Source organism: Pogoniulus pusillus, chromosome 23 (assembly GCF_015220805.1).
Source record: "Pogoniulus pusillus isolate bPogPus1 chromosome 23, bPogPus1.pri, whole genome shotgun sequence".
NCBI classification, from domain to species: Eukaryota; Metazoa; Chordata; class Aves; order Piciformes; family Lybiidae; genus Pogoniulus; species Pogoniulus pusillus.
Genome location: NC_087286.1, coordinates 19,086,326 through 19,102,377, shown reverse-complemented (window position 1 = coordinate 19,102,377; position 16,052 = coordinate 19,086,326).

Genomic DNA, 16,052 nt, shown 5'->3' with positions numbered 1-16,052 from the left:
CTCTCTACACCGAACCCTGAACTTTGCGTAGCGACCCGTTCAAACTAAGTCATCAACAGTAGTGAAATCCATGTGAAGGCAGAAGTAGGAGCAGGCTGCCACAGTCCATGTCATCTTCAGTTTCCAGATGAATTTCAGAGGTAATGTAATCAAATTCAGCAGCTAAACTTCCAAGTAGAGCAGAACTGGATATCTGTAGGAAGAATTTGCACCTAAATGCCAATATCCTCTGACAGGTGATGATGTAAGGAACCTTTCAGCATAGCTACTTTCTGGGCATGAGCAGCAGCATCTATCATTTTTACCTCAGATGGGTTTGGGAGCATCTTTCCTGGGGTGACAGATGGAGAGAAAGTTCTTGGGTGCAAGGTCTCCTTTGAGCAGTCATGAAGCTCAGAGCTCCATTGCTGTTGTGTCATGGGCTGGAAGGGGAAAGAAGCTAAAGCTGAACCAAAGATTTTGCAAAAGCAGTATCTCGCAGCCTCAGTAATCCCTGGATTCAAGAAATTAGAATCCTTTTTCCAATTTCCCAGAGGATCCCCTTAGAAAAACCCATTAGGACAGCAGACTTGACCCTGGTAGGCCTTGATTCAAAGTCTTCTGGCTTCAGCTGGAGCCCTTCTGTTGTTTTCAGTGGATTTTGCATCACTTTGATGTTAAGTTCGTTACATTTGTGTTGCTCAGAGCAAACTGCTCTTGGTGCTGTTAACAATTCCTCAGATTCGTACATAAAAGCAGAGAGGTAACACAATGGTTTTCTAGCATCAAAGTAGCATGCTCTGCTCAGTTCCCCAGTGAGGTTTCTTTGGGTAACTCACTGTGCAACTACAGGGTTACAAACTGTATTAACTATTCATGCTAGACGGTTACGTCTCCTTCGCCGCTGCAGCAGCATTACCCAAATCTGCTGTTATGTGACAACTAATCCATTGGCCAAATTTGTTTGTAGAATTAATCAATTTCAATCAGTAATTGCCTTTGGGCAATAGCTCAATTATGCTCTTGTCTTTTGGCTCCTGCTATCAGAAAAGCAGCTAAGGTTTGAAGAGCAATAGGGCCTAGCTACTTTGCTGCTCAAAACTAGATAATGTTGATGCTTATTTAATTCGTGCAACCATGTCTGCTGCACACAGCTTCTCTTTGGACATGGAATAACATCTCCACAACAGTACTGTAGTGCCCTGTTGTATGTAAAACATTAGCCACCAATGAAGGCCACTTTGGAGGAGTGTGATGTGTCCCTCACTTCAACGCTGGCACTGTGAGAACTTAGTATCTATGAAGGTACAAAGAAAAGATGCTGTGTCTCTTTTTATTTCAGCTCTTGCCTGTTGTATATTTTTCTGTATAGAATTAAAATCAAATAATGCTGGAAGTGCAGAGTTTTCTTCCTAAGGGGAAAAAAAACCCCATGATCTTGAAATATTCATAGCAAAAAACACATCAAAACCCCCACACTCTATTGCTTCACTCAGCCTTACATTTCAGAAAGCAAAATAAATCATAATTTATGCATGGAGACTTGAAAATCAAAATAGTCACAAAGTAGCATGAGGGCAGCCTGATAAAACAAGGCACAGATCACAGGCTGGAAAATAAGCCACCCTGTAAACAAGGAAAGTGACACAGACAATTGGGCACTGAGAGCTGAGTGATTTTTTTGAGTCAGGGAAAAATGCTTCACTGATATAACCTAAGGGAATTCTGAAATCACTCCAAAAAGCACTACCTGAAGACAAGCAATTTTTGGAATGTGTTCATATTATGTCATTATATCTAAACATGCTGAGCAAAGAGCAAGATAATATTTCTCCTTCCTCTGTGCTGTTAAAAATGAAGTCAATTTGGGGGGCAAAATTACTCAGCCTTAGTCAGTGTTTTTTGCTATTAGTATCCAGCTGGATCCTAGGACAAGTCAAGCAGGCTGCAGACATCAATGCAGCTTGCTACTGCTGTTTCTGTTTACTGTGGCAATGCTTAGAAGCCAAGAGAGAATCAAGCACCATTTTACCAGACTCTAAACAAAGCCAAGAAAGCCTCCTCTTCGAAGTCCTTGCCCTTTTAGTTCTGCTGTCTGTACTCCACCTTGCCTCAGTCAAGACCCATTGAAGTAAGTGGAACAATTTACACGATGAGATACATTAAGATTTCCCATCTGATGTAGCAAAATAATGCTTCATGAAAGTCCTCAATTGCAATTAATAGGATGGAGTGTGAGAAGTGCCTCACTTGGCTTGGCTGAAGGCCTCATTCACATGTTTTAAGGCTTTCTGGCCAATCTTATCTCTAGATATTGCTGATGTGATTATATTCAGAGTGTTTCAAAAAGGACTGGCTACTTACATAATGGAGTATCCATGCTGAGCAGACAGTTTTAAATGATGTGCAAGCTTTAGTAAGTCTTGACAGAAAGTTCCATCAATTATCTGGAGCCAGGTGGAAAGTCTCTCTTTAAACGTTTTGTCATGTAAATATTCCTTCTGAGTGCCAGCCAACAGTAGTCACTGGGCCTGTGTGGAGACAAGTGGGGGCAAAGGTTTTAAAGACCCCTCTCATGATTTGGCAGCACAGAGGTACTTCTTATGGAATGTCTTGTCCATCTGCAAGGTCCATCCCAAGGCTGAGTTGCAACAACTTCACGACTCACATCGTAGTGAGTGTCCAATGGACTGAATGATCTTCGAGGTCTCTTCCAACCTGGTTGATTCTATGATGATGATTCTATGATGATGATGATGAAGGTGCAAGAAGAGGTTTATTTGACAGTCCAGGCAAGCTGCATTGGTAGGAGAGTGTGAGCAGGCAGTTCTGGTAGATAAGCTGCAGCACCAATTCAGCTCTGTCAGCTGAGTACTTCTTTGAATTGTCAGGTCCCTAAGTGTCTTAGTGGCTCTTGAAAAAGTCACTTAGCTATGAAATGTTGTCCAAGCCATCCAGTGAGCCAAGAATCAGACTGCAGAGGGCAAAGCTGCAGAGGAAAGGAGCAAAAGAACCTCAGACTTCTCCTTCTTGAAGTCACAAATCCCACATGAAGAACGAATGCACTGAATTTGTATTGCCATGTTTTAATATGTTGTCCTAAAATTAGTTGTCTAAAGTTGTATTTTGGCTAGAAATAAGGATTATTTCAGGCTATGCTTACAAGATATTGTCAGCTTCCAAAAAGTCTCTGCTAGTGTCTTAGACTTCAGTGCATGACAGCCATTGGGAAAAACAAGAGTTTTAAATTGTTCTTGCACTATTTTTATTCCCTGTGGAGTGCATTTATTATACACTAACAGAACTCCTTTAATTTATTACCTTAGTAAATGCCAGTACCCTAGGAAGATGTCAGCACATTGCACTGCACTCATTCTGTTTAACAAAGAGTCTCAACCAAATGATCAAACTAAGTGTCAATTGTCTACTTCATGTAGGCATTTTTGGCTGAGCATTGTGCAATAAAGTGTGCACTTATAATTAAATGTTGCTTTTGTTTGTGTTTGTGTACTTCTCTTGGGATCCCTGCAGCCTGAGACCTGCTAAGCCATGGCCAGCTGGCTGGGCTGCCAGTTCTAACCATAGTCCTTTTAATGTATGAAATTACTTTAATGCTCTTCCTTTCCTTTCCCTCTTTCTTTCCCTCTTTCTTTCTTTCTTTCTTTCTTTCTTTCTTTCTTTCTTTCTTTCTTTCTTTCTTTCTTTCTTTCTTTCTTTCTTTCTTTCTTTCTTTCTTTCTTTCTTTCTTTCTTTCTTTCTTTCTTTCTTTCTTTCTTTCTTTCTTTCTTTCTTTCTTTCTTTCTTTCTTTCTTTCTTTCTTTCTTTCCCTCTTTCTTTCCCTCTTTCTTTCCCTCTTTCTTTCCCTCTTTCTTTCCCTCTTTCTTTCCCTCTTTCTTTCTTTCCCTCTTTCTTTCTTTCCCTCTTTCTTTCTTTCCCTCTTTCTTTCTTTCCCTCTTTCTTTCGTTCTTTCTTTCCCTCTTTCCCTCTTTCCCTCTTTCCCTTTCTCTTTCTCTCTTTCTCTCTTTCTCTCTTTCTCTCTTTCTCTTTCTCTTTCTCTTTCTCTTTCTCTCTTCCTCTCTTCCTCTCTTCCTCTCTTCCTCTCTTCCTCTCTTCCTCTCTTCCTCTCTCTCTTTCACTCTTTCTTTCTTTCCCTCTTTCTCTCTTTCTTTCCCTCTTTCTCTCTTTCTCTCCCTCTTTCCCTCTTTCTTTCTTTCTTTCTTTCTTTCTTTCTTTCTTTCTTTCTTTCTTTCTTTCTTTCTTTCTTTCTTTCTTTCTTTCTTTCTTTCTTTCTTTCTTTCTTTCTTTCTCTTTCTTTCTTTCTTTCTTTCTTTCTTTCTTTCTTTCTTTCTTTCTTTCTTTCTTTCTTTCTTTCTTTCTTTCTTTCTTTCTTCTTTCTTTCTTTCTTTCTCCTTCCTTCCTTCCTTCCTTCCTTCCTTCCTTCCTTCCTTCCTTCCTTCCTTCCTTCCTTCCTTCCTTCCTTCCTTCCTTCCTTCCTTCCTTCCTTCCTTCCTTCCTTCCTCTCTCTCTTTCTCTCTCTTTCTCTCTTTCTCTCTTTCTTCCTTCCTTCCTCCCTCCTCTTCCCTAAAGTGAAAAAATGCCAGAATTCTCAAATTGGCTTTTTAAACCCCACTTTTATTCTGGTTAGCTCAATTATGGGATAGAGTAAAGAATGATCCCAAGATGTTTAACCAGTTTTGTTTCTTATGCCAGATCAGGATCACCTCTTTACACATATAGATGGCTTCACAACAAACCATAAAGGTTTTGGAGCAAGTGTATGTTACTATACCATGTTGTGCTTTGTTGAGATGGAACTGAATCATCCCCTTTCAGCTCAAATTTGCTATTTAAATCCCAGCTTGATTCTGGTTACCTCAATTATGGGATAGAATAAAGAATGATCCCAAGACGTTTCACTAGTTTTGCTTCTCATGCCGTATTGGAATCACCTCTTTAGGCATGAGATGGCTCTGCTACACCCCAGAGGTTTTGGAGCAAGTGTTATGTTGCAGGTACTGACTACAGCATTGTATATCCTCTGTTGAGATAGAACTGAAACATCCCCTTTTGGCCCTTTTGCAGATGCCCCAGCAGCAGGCACTTGGTAGGTAAATGCTGACCACACACTGGTCATCATACTGACATCAGTTAAACTTCTAATTTCTTCTTCACACCCTCATTTGAGACCAGTCATGGAACAAAAGGATATTACTGAGAGTGTACCGTGATGCAACTTGTTTCCTTGCTATTATCTGCTGGGATCTCTTGATGCATCTAGGATCCAAGAAGTTCTGCTGAAAGATGCCTGTGCTAGGTGTCCAACATGTGAGCCTAGTGCTGGGAGATGTTGTGCCCTGGGCTTTCTTCAAAGGGTTTTTGATGGGAAAGAGAATCTCACATAAATTGCTAAAGCATCCCTTATGGTGAATGCTCACCATGCTTTCAAAGCCTGTGCTTACCTCTGTCTCCTGAGTGAGTGTTTCAAGCACCTTCAAGTTTTGGGTGAATGCTAAGACTAATTAAAGATAGTTATCTTGGTGCTGCACCTCTTAAGTGAAGTACAGTAGAATTTATCTTTGCATGAGCTTTCCAGTGAAGCTGAGTCATTAGATTCCAGCCACAGCTACCAGGTTTTTCTCTGAGCAGAGACTGTCAGGAGCTTAGGGGACACAGTCTCAAGCTGTGCAAGGGGAAGTATAGGCTGGATATTAGGAGGAAGTTCTTCACAGAGAGAGTGATTTGCATTGGAATGGGCTGCCCAGGGAGGTGGTGGAGTCACTGTGCCTGGAGGTGTTCAAGAAAAGCCTGGCTGGGGCACTTAGTGCCATGGTCTGGTTGATTGGCTAGGGCTGGGTGCTAGGCTGGACTGGATGAGCTTGGAGGTCTCTTCTACCCTGGTTGATTCTATGATTCTATGATTTTAGATTTGATTTGCTTTATCATGTGGCAAAGTGTCCAAAAAGTAACAGCCTGAGGCCAATAAACTCATTTCATTTTTATTCTATGGCAGATTTGAACATGGCTTTTATACTGAGACACCAGGGCTCAAGCCAGCTGGTTTCACCGCATTCTTGGTGCTGCCCCCTCCTTTAACCCACAGTAGCAGAATCACATGTAACAATTTATGAGCTCATGTTCACCCAGGAGCTTGTGTTTCTTTGCTGGCTGCACCTTTCAATCTATAAAAGAATTAAATAAATATGCTTAAATGACTCAGTGATTATTGAACTGGGAAGCAGAGCTGAATGTGACAACTAAATGGAACACCTCCATATTGAGGTGGGGGGAAGTAAAGGGGGGGGAAAAAACAGACAACACTTGAGCATTTTCACATGCCAGAAAAAAAACACTACCTTTCATGTGCTTTCAATAAAAGAAAGGTAAGACATGTTTGGGAATAAAGCTGTAGCCATCAAATTCACTCTTCAAGTATACTCTGTTACAGCAGCATGATTCCTTTTATGATTGTATCCATCATGCTGTCAAAAAAAGAAATCTTATCTTCACTCATTACTAAATATACAAAGAGCTGGGATTTCCACTTGGCAAATGCTCCTGTTTACCTGAAGGCTTGATTTTACCTGCACTTTGATAAAGTTCATTTGCAGAGATAGACTCAACTTTTTAATCTTTAAACTACTTGAGTTTGTAAACCGAGGATTGCTCTGAAGTAAGCAGCATGTGCATGAAGTTGCTGTTTTCTTCATGGAAATTAAAGGTTTTATGATGGAAGGAAGCCAAAAGGGCCCATCTGGATCCGTCCTGTCTGCCTTGGGAGCCATAGCTCCTGTTTACAACTGCTCTGCCTAAAGAAGTCTGGGTAAGGATGCCTCCAGTAGTCAACTTCAGCCTTGTCAACAGTTTTTTGTCTTCAGGAAAGGTTTATCAATAATAGAGACAACCTCTTGACAACTGTCATCCCTGGTAGGCTTAGTCCTTTTTAATACTCAGCTCATCACCAAAACCTTATGATGAATATATCAGAAGAGCTTTGCCATTTAAGAAGACCTCGAACGAGGTCCCTCATGTGCCATATGTGTCCTTTCCTTCTTAATGAATGTGAACAATTCTCTCTGAGCATGGTGCTCCAAGTGCCTTTGATTGCTTCTTTCTGCTGCATTCTTTTAAAACAAAATGGGTGTTTGTAATCATTGCTTCTATTGTAATGATGAGCACAAAGCAGCAATTAAACCACAGTCCCATTTTCTTGAGCTCTGCTCAAACGTGAAGTAACAAATCTTAGTCATTTAAACAAATAATAACAGGAAAAGGATGCTACCCTAACTCAAGTGCAGAACTGATTTGCACAGTGGTAGAGATGACAGAGGAAAAACTATCCCCTTTGATTTGAGACTTTGCCATCCACTTTAGTGGTCACTACTGTGTCTCAGGTTGGCAGAGTTCTGTGGATTGTATATATTCCTACAGCCTCTACTGGACATCATCTCTTTGCTCTGAAACCTGCCTCCTTTGACTTACAGACTTTGAATTGTGTGAACCATAGAATCAACCAGGTTGGAAGAGACCTCCAACATCATCCAGTCCAACCTAGCACCCAGCCCTAGACAATCAACCAGACCATGGCACTAAGTGCCCCAGCCAGGCTTGGCTTCAACACCTCCAGGGACAGTGCCTCCACCACCTCCCTGGGCAGCCCATTCCAATGCCAATCACTCTCTCTGACAACAACTTCCTCCTAACATCCAGCCTAGACCTCCCCTGGCACAACTTGAGACTGTGTCCCCTTGTTCTGTTGCTGCTTGCCTGGCAGAAGAGCCCAACCCCCACCTGGCTACAGCCTCCCTTCAGGTAGCTGCAGACAGCAATGAGGTCTGCCCTGGGCCTCCTCTTCTGCAGGCTGCACACCCCCAGCTCCCTCAGCCTCTCCTCATAGGGTTTGTGTTCCAGGCCCCTCCCCAGCCTTGCTGCCCTTCTCTGGACACCTTCCAGTATCTCAACATTTCTCATCCCTCTCTGCCTGGCTGCTCTCAGCCACTCTGTCCCCAGCCTGTAGTGCTGCTTGGGGTTGTTGCAGCCAAAGTGTAGAACCCTGCCCTTAGCCTTGTTAAATGTCATCCCATTGGCCTCATTTGATCTCATTGATCTCATGTTCTTAATTTAAGAAGCTAATTTGAAGTTTGGAGCAGTCAGTGACCATCCTTCCAAGCAGGTACAGTCTGGATAATTCGATCACCTGGTTTGCTGACTGCTTAAGATCACTGGCATACTTATAGGAGCAGCTCTCAACCATAGTATCACAGAATGCTTTGGGTTGGAAGGGAACTTTAAGGGTCACAGAGAGAGTGATTTCCCATTGGAATGGGCTGCCCAGGGAGGTGGTGGAGGCACCGTCCCTGGAGGTATTCAAGAAAAGCCTGGATGAGGCACTTAGTGCCATGGTCTGGTTGACTGGATAGGGCTGGGGGATAGGTTGGACTGGATGAGCTTGGAGATCTCTTCCAATTTGGTTGATTCTATGATTCTATGATATAGTCCACCCTTCACTGCAGTGAGCAGGAACATCTTCATCTAAATCAGGCTGCCCAGAGTCCTGCCCAGCCTGACCTTGAATGTTTCTGGGGATGTGGCTTCTGCCACATCTCTGGGAAACCTCCACCTGTGTTTCACCACCTTGTTGTAAAATATTTATTCCTTATATCTAGTCTAAGTCCTCTCTTTAATTTGAAAGCTGCTGCCTCTTATCCTATCACTACAGAAACTGCTAATGCTAACTTCTTGAGTTCTCCCCTGCTATCCTGAACTGAATTCCCATGAACTTAATCTACAACCCAGTTCTCCATCCACGGAGTGGCCTGCCCATCAACCAATACTTATGTATGATGTCATGCTTTCAGTGGCACTGCACCCAAGAGTCAAGAATTCTGATTTGCTTACACATGACTTCTCTGTAGTTATGTCAACTATCTTTAATTAAACAATAGCTTTCTAGGTGTTCCCCTACCGTGTCCTTGATTAATGTTTCCAGTAACTTCCAGCTTGCAAATCAAAACCTGCAATCTCTTATCACTTTAATACTATCATTGACTAAGATTCTTTTCCTGAAACCAAGCTGGACTTCAAACTCAAGAAGACTTTGCTGTGTGACTTGCAGGTGCACATATACACACAGAGTAAGTTACAATTTGCAGCTCACTCCCAAGTTGTCCTCAGCTGCTTGGCAAACACTTGCATATCTTTATCTTCCTAGTGACATTCAGAACATTGGGAAAATTGTGCAAAACTCCATGAAGATTCAGAACAGAAGAGCTATGCAAGGCATAAGCTGTATTTCTCCCTTTGTGTTTCTCCACAACTGATTTTCAGCATAGGGGATTTCATATAGAAATCCTTGTGGAATGGCTTCAACATCTTTGTCAGTGACATGGACAGAGGAATCAGTGCACCTCCAGCAAGTGTGCAGATGGCACCAAGCTGTGTGGCACAGTCGACTTGCTAGAGGGCAGGGATCCATCCAGAGGGACCTGCACAGGCTGCAGAGCTGTGCCCAGGCAAACCTCATGACATTCAACAAGGCCAAGTGTAAGGTCCTGCACCTGGGTGGGCACAATCCCAAGCATAACTCCAGGCTGGGTGGGGAATGGCTGAGAGCAGCCCTGAGGGAAAGGCCCTGGGAGTCTGGGGTGATGAAAAGCTCAACAGGAGCCTGCAGTGTGAGTGCAGCCCAGACAGCAACCCTGTGCTGGGCTGTAGCAAGAGCAGTGTGGGCAGCAGGGCAAGGGAGGGGATTCTGCCCCTTGGCTCTGCTCTCCTCACACCCCACCTGCAGTCCTGGGTGCAGTTCTGGAGCCCCCAGCACAAGCAGCACATGGAAGTGTTGGAGCCAGTGCAGAGAAGGCCACCAAGATGCTGAGAGGGCTGCAGCAGCTCTGCTGTGAGGACAGGCTGAGAGAGTTGGGGCTGTGCAGCCTGGAGAAGAGAAGGCTTTGAGGAGACCTTGGAGTGGCCTTGCACTATCTGAAGGGAACCTGCAGGAAGGCTGGGGAGGGACTATGGACAAGGTCTTGTCATGACAGGATGAGGAGGAATGGGTTTGAACTGTCAGAGGGGAGATGTTAACTAGCTAGATGTTAGGAAAGGGTTGTTTGCAGTGAGGGTGGTGAGACACTGGCACAGGTTGCCCAGGGAAGTTGTGGCTGCTCCCTCCCTGGAGGTTTTGAAGGCCAGGTTGGATGAAGCCTTGAGTGACCTGTTCTAGTGGGAGGTGTCCCTGTCTATGGCAGGGCTTTAGAACTGGATGAGCTCCGAGGTCTCTTCCAACCTCAACTTAAACCATTCTAAGCTGTATTGTCCCCAGCCCTGGACACATCCAGTGGTTCTGGTGTATTTCATATGGTCAGAAGTATGTTAGGTCCAGTGAAGTGCTCTTGAGAAGCCTGATGTGAGTCCTGCCTTGACCCAGACAAGCATTAGAGAGTGTAATTGAGGCACTTGCAGAGAGGGTTGCATAACTCCATGTGAGAGCCAGGGTGGTTGTTGGAGGATGTGATGGTGCAATCAGACAGTGCTCACATTCAAAGGAGCTCCAGCATTTCCAGGTATTTCCTGGAGTAGTGCACTTTTGTTCTTTCTCCTCCCTATGACCCACAGTAGGTATTGCTCACTCCTGGGCCTTGCTCCTGCCTGTCCATGTGAAGGCTGAAATGAGGAAATTGCCATTCAGTACTTGAGAGCTTTTTGCTTGTTTGTTTGGGAATTTTGTTGTTGGGTTGGGTTTTGTTGTTGTGTTGTTTTGTTTTGTTTCCTTCCAAACAGTAACTGCTCTTCTGCTGACTACCCTAAGAGATGTCTACCCAAATGTCTAGATCAGATGAGTTCTCAGTGGGAGAAATTGGATTGCATTTTTCCTGCTGTAAAGGACAGTGAGAACTTCAACCTCTTTCCACAACATGAAAGCAAAAGGCAACCAGAAAGCAAGCAAGCAAGCAAACAAAGAGAGAGAAGCACACTTGACAGAAGTGTCTGCACCTAGGATGCAGGAGACCACAGGAAGTGCTGGGGATGTGCAGCCTGCAGAAGAGAGGGCTCAGGGCAGAGCTCATTGCTGTCTAAACTATCTGAGGGAGGCTGTAGCCAGGTGGGGTTGGGCTCTGCTGCCAGGCAAGCAGCAACAGAAGAAGGGGACTCAGTCTCAAGTTGTGCCAGAGGAGGTCTAGGCTGGATGTGAGGAGGAAGTTGTTGGCCGAGAGAGTGATTGGCATTGGAATGGGCTGCCCAGGGAGGTGGTGGAGTCGCTGTCCCTGGAGGTGCTGAAGCCAAGCCTGGCTGGGGCACTTAATGCCATGGTGTAGTTGATTGTCTAGGGCTGGGTGCTAGGTTGGCCTGGATGCTCTTGGAGGTCTCTTCCAACCTGGTTGATTCTATGATTCTATGAAATGTTATAAAGGATATATGCTATATAATAGAAGCCAATACTAAGCCAAGGGGGGAAAAAGTGTTAAATATAAAAGGCAGGATGATCTTGGAGGCCTCTTCCAGCCTGCTTGTTTCTATGAGTCTATGATTCTACGATTCCATGAAGTCCTTGCTTTGTTTGCTGGAGAGCAGGGATCGAGGATTTGGTTTCCCATATTTCCAGTGTATGTCCCAACCCCTGAGATGTTTGAGGAGTGAATTTTCTCAGTCTTTCTTGTGAGAACTTCATAATTTGTATAAATAATTCATCACCACAGGGACAGCATTCATTTTTTTTTTCAATTATCCATCATTATGTCCAAGTCATTAAGTTATTAAGACTTTTACTCTCTCTCATATACACACTGACAGATTGTATTTTGTTTAGAACCTGTGCTCTGAGCTTGTGTTGTCACTAAATGAGTGCAGATTTGGGAGTATTTTTCTTTGTGGGGGTTTTTTGGTTGGTTGGTTGGTGGTGGTTGGTTGGTTTTTGCAGCTCTGTTTTCACCTAACTGGAGATTTCCAATGGAAAAGTATTTTGATCAAACCCAGACCTGCCAGGATCCATTCCTGTGCAGCCTGCCTTAGGAGATCCTGCTTTGAGTTTGGTTTCAATCTCTGGAGGTCTCTTCCAACCCCTATTTTGATCAAACCCAAACCTGCCAGGATTCATTCCTGTACAGCCTGCCTTAGGAGATCCTGCTTTGAGTTTGGTTTCAATCTCTGGAGGTCTCTTCCAACCCCTATTTTGATCAAACCCAAACCTGCCAGGATTCATTCCTGTGCAGCCTGCCTTAGGAGATCCTGCTTTGAGCTTGGACTCAATCTTTGGAGGTCTCTTCCAACCCCTAGCATTCTGTGATTCTGTAATTTCTGGCTATGGGTAGGTTTATGTGGTCAGAAAAGAGGAATAATGCCATGTAGCCTGCAGAAGAGGAGGCTCAGGACAGACCTCATTGCTGTCTACAACTACCTGAAGGGAGGCTGTAGCCAGGTGGGGTTGGGCTCTTCTGCCAGGCAACCAGCAACAGAACAAGGGGACACAGTCTCAAGTTGTGCCAGGGCAGGTTCAGGCTGGGTGTTAGGAGGGAGCTGTTGGCAGAGAGAGTGATTGGCATTGGAATGGGCTGCCCAGGGAGGTGGTGGTGTCACTGTCCCTGGAGGTGTTCAAGAAAAACCTGGATGAGGCACTTAGTGCCATGGTCTGGTTGACTGGATAGGGCTGGGTGCTAGGTTGGGCTGGATGATCTTGGGGGTCTCTTCCAACCTGTTTGATTCTATGATTCTATGTCATGTCTTCTAATCAAGCAGTGTAACTGATAGCTTCAATTAGAAAGCAAATCAAAGGAGCTATGCCTGATGCATAAGCAGGTGAGTAGGTGTACAGTACACTACTAATAAGAAGACTTGTAGCCATTCTGATGGATTGTTTCTCCACAAATTGTGTATGTTTCTGTGTTACTTTTCCCCTGAGAGTGAAAAACAGGTAGCCAAGGAGTGCTTGCTGCCATTCTGACAGCACTGTGCAGATGATGTGCTGCTCTCTCCTCTCCTTGCCTGCTCTTTGGGTGAAACGTTGGTCTTTGAAATTAATTGTTTTGTTTGCTTTTCTCTGCCACTGCCTTAAATGGGAGCAAATATTTCACCCCTATTCTTTAGTCTTGCAAGATCCTCTGGGTAAACTGAATCTTAGTGCATCTCTTCCCATTGAGTAACACGCTCCTTAAGCAATTCCATTGGCTTCTGTGAGACTATTTGTGACCATCCAATGGGAGCAAAAGTACACGAGTCTGGCCTCAAGGTACTTACACACCTCCTCTCTCAATGGCACCTCAGTTTCGGTCAGTGCCTTTAGGTGCTACTGCATTGCAGCCTTTAATAATGAGGTTGTTTCAATTCCCAGACAAAATGTTTATGAATAGTCTATTAGGTGCATGTAGAAACCCAAGCTGTGGAAATGAGAAGAGATTCAAGCAAATGTTTTCCTGCAGGTACTTCACAGAAGAAGAAAGGATGAACTCATCCCAGCAGCTGTTTGCTTGGTTCTTGGAGATTTATGCTCCTGCGTTGACAGTTCAAAGGTTGTCTGAACTTGCAGTGGACTCAGCTGTTCTGTGCTTTCATTCAAGGACCTGCTTTGTGATGGTGCTGGGCTCATTGTTCTCAGAAGGCTTCTCTGCTTTTGCCTTGTTCAGCCAAACCACTCACACTTCTCAACTAAGCTAGGAACAAACTTGGTTAGAGAGCATGCTTCGACACGAGGACTAGCAGAAGGGTCAGGTTTCAACACACCAAATCAGATCTGTAAGTTTAGGAAGGGGGTTGGTACTGTGAGGTCATGAAGATACTGTCAAGACTGAGAAGTCAGATTGCAGGTCATCTCACCTAGGTTTATCTCCTTGACACTTAGTTATCTAATCTAAATGGATTGCCTAGGGTCCCTCTATTGTCAGTGGAGAGATACAGCCCAGAGGATGGCCTTCTTCAGGTATTTATGTCTCTCTACATTGACCAGACTACTGGTTTAGGGTAAATGCCTAACTTCTTGGGGGCTACAGTTAGAAATAAGTGGATCCCACCCTCTGTTTCCAAAGTCCTCATATTCCAGCAGAGACTCAGGTAAAGAATAATATCCATATCTCCACGCAAGGAATGACCACACTGAAGGGAAATATCAATTGGTTGCAAATCCTGGCCTAGGTTGAGGGGTATCTCAGTGGGGATGAAGCAGGAGCCAGTCACTGGGTTCACTAGGGGGAGCTAGGAAGAAACCTGTCAGTGTTGCTGAGATAATGGAGCTCCTTCTGCAGAATTAATCAAGAGGAGGTAACTGTGCTGAAGAGTCATAGAATCGTAGAATGGTTTAGGTTGGAAGGGACCTCAAAGATCATCCAGTTCCAACCCCTTGCCATAGGCAGAGACACCTCCCACTAGAGTCCACTGAGGTCTCTTCCTTGCCAGCTCATGGACACGGGGCTGGATTGGTCACACCTCATTTTCCATCAGGATTATTATTTCTTGTCCTTTTGATCTTAAGAGCTATTTTGGAGCACCTTTACTGGGTAGGATTTGGCTCGTGTGCAGAGGTAAATGTGCTACAAAACAAATAGGTATTTGTCCCCAGAGAAACAACAACAATGGCAACAGTAAATCTATCTCACTGGAAGACTACATCTCTGTCTCAGAAGACAGGGAGGTGGTGGAGTCACCGTCCCTGGAAGTGTTGAAGACTGGATTAGGCCCTTAGTGCCATGGTCTGATTGACTGGCTAGGGCTGGGTGCTAGCTTGGGCTGGATGCTCTTGGAGGTCTCTTCCAACCTGGTTGATTCTATGGTTCTATGTATGCCATGGTAACAACTGAAGTCTGCACAGAAATTCAATCCTAAGACATCTTTTAGTACAAGAAAGTATCAAACCAGCCTGTGGAGCTGTAACTGTCCCTGGTGTATTCCTTGCAGCTTACCTTGTCTTTCACTAGAACCTGTGACAAGGCACTTGTACTTAAATGCCAGTGGGCAAGGTGAATTGTTTCATTTGAGGGTGCAATGGAAGGTTTGCTCCTGCTTGTCAGAGCTTGTCTCTTCCAACCTGATTGATTCTATGATTCTATGGTCACTGAAGTACTTCTAGAGTCGTGAGATGTGTTATGCATGCATGTACACACATGTGCATGGGGATATACATGTCCTAGACCAAGGTTTATATTTCTGAGGGAACACCTGCCTCATGTCTTTCTATGTCACCCAGGCTGATTTACACTTCAAACCAATGGTTCTCCAGGCACACAATATTTTCCATGTCAGTGGGTGAGCCAAGAAAAAAATCCTGTTACTGAGGTCAGTGCTTCAGCAGCCATTGTCCTGGATTGCTGAGCTCAGATGAGCATGAACTTTTTATGGGAGCTCTGCTGGATCTAGCTGGCTTCTGTGCAAGTGCATGTCTGCCTGCAAAATTGATATCCCAAAGCATTCTATTTTTATTCTGGGAGCTGCTGTGTGGAGATCTAAAATACTCAGAATTATTTTTATTGGGCAAACATTAGTACTGGAATCATGAGGTTCTGGCAGGCACCAAGCTCTACCAGCTTAACACTATTCGTGCTTGGCAGACAACCCAGGTTTTAAGGTTTTAGATTTACTTTGCCTGTCTCTGTACAATGGGAATAACTCTTAGGGACTTTAATCAAAAGGTAGGAAGCATGCTGCCTCTGCTGTGCAGGGCTGTAGAAAACTACTTTGATCTCATTACTGTCTACAACTACCTGAAGGGAGGCTGAAGCCAGGTGGGGTTGGGCTCTTCTCCCTGGCAGCCAGCAAAAAGCAAGCAAGAAAGCAAACAAAAAGACAGAGAAGCATAACTGGCAGAAGTGTCTGCACCTAGGATGCAGAAGACCACAGGAAGTGCTGGGGTTGTGAGTCTGGAGAAGAGGAGGCTCAGGGGTGACCTCATTGCTGGCTACAACTACCTGAAGGGAGGCTGTAGCCAGATGGGGTTGGGCTCTTCTGCCAGGCACCCAGCAACAGAACAAGGGGACACAGTCTCCAGTTATTTTTGGGAAGGTCAAAGCTGGATGCTAGGAGGAAGTTGTTGGCAGAGAGAGTGATTGGCATTAGAATGGGCTGTCCATGGAGGTGGTGGATTTGCCATCCCTGGAGGT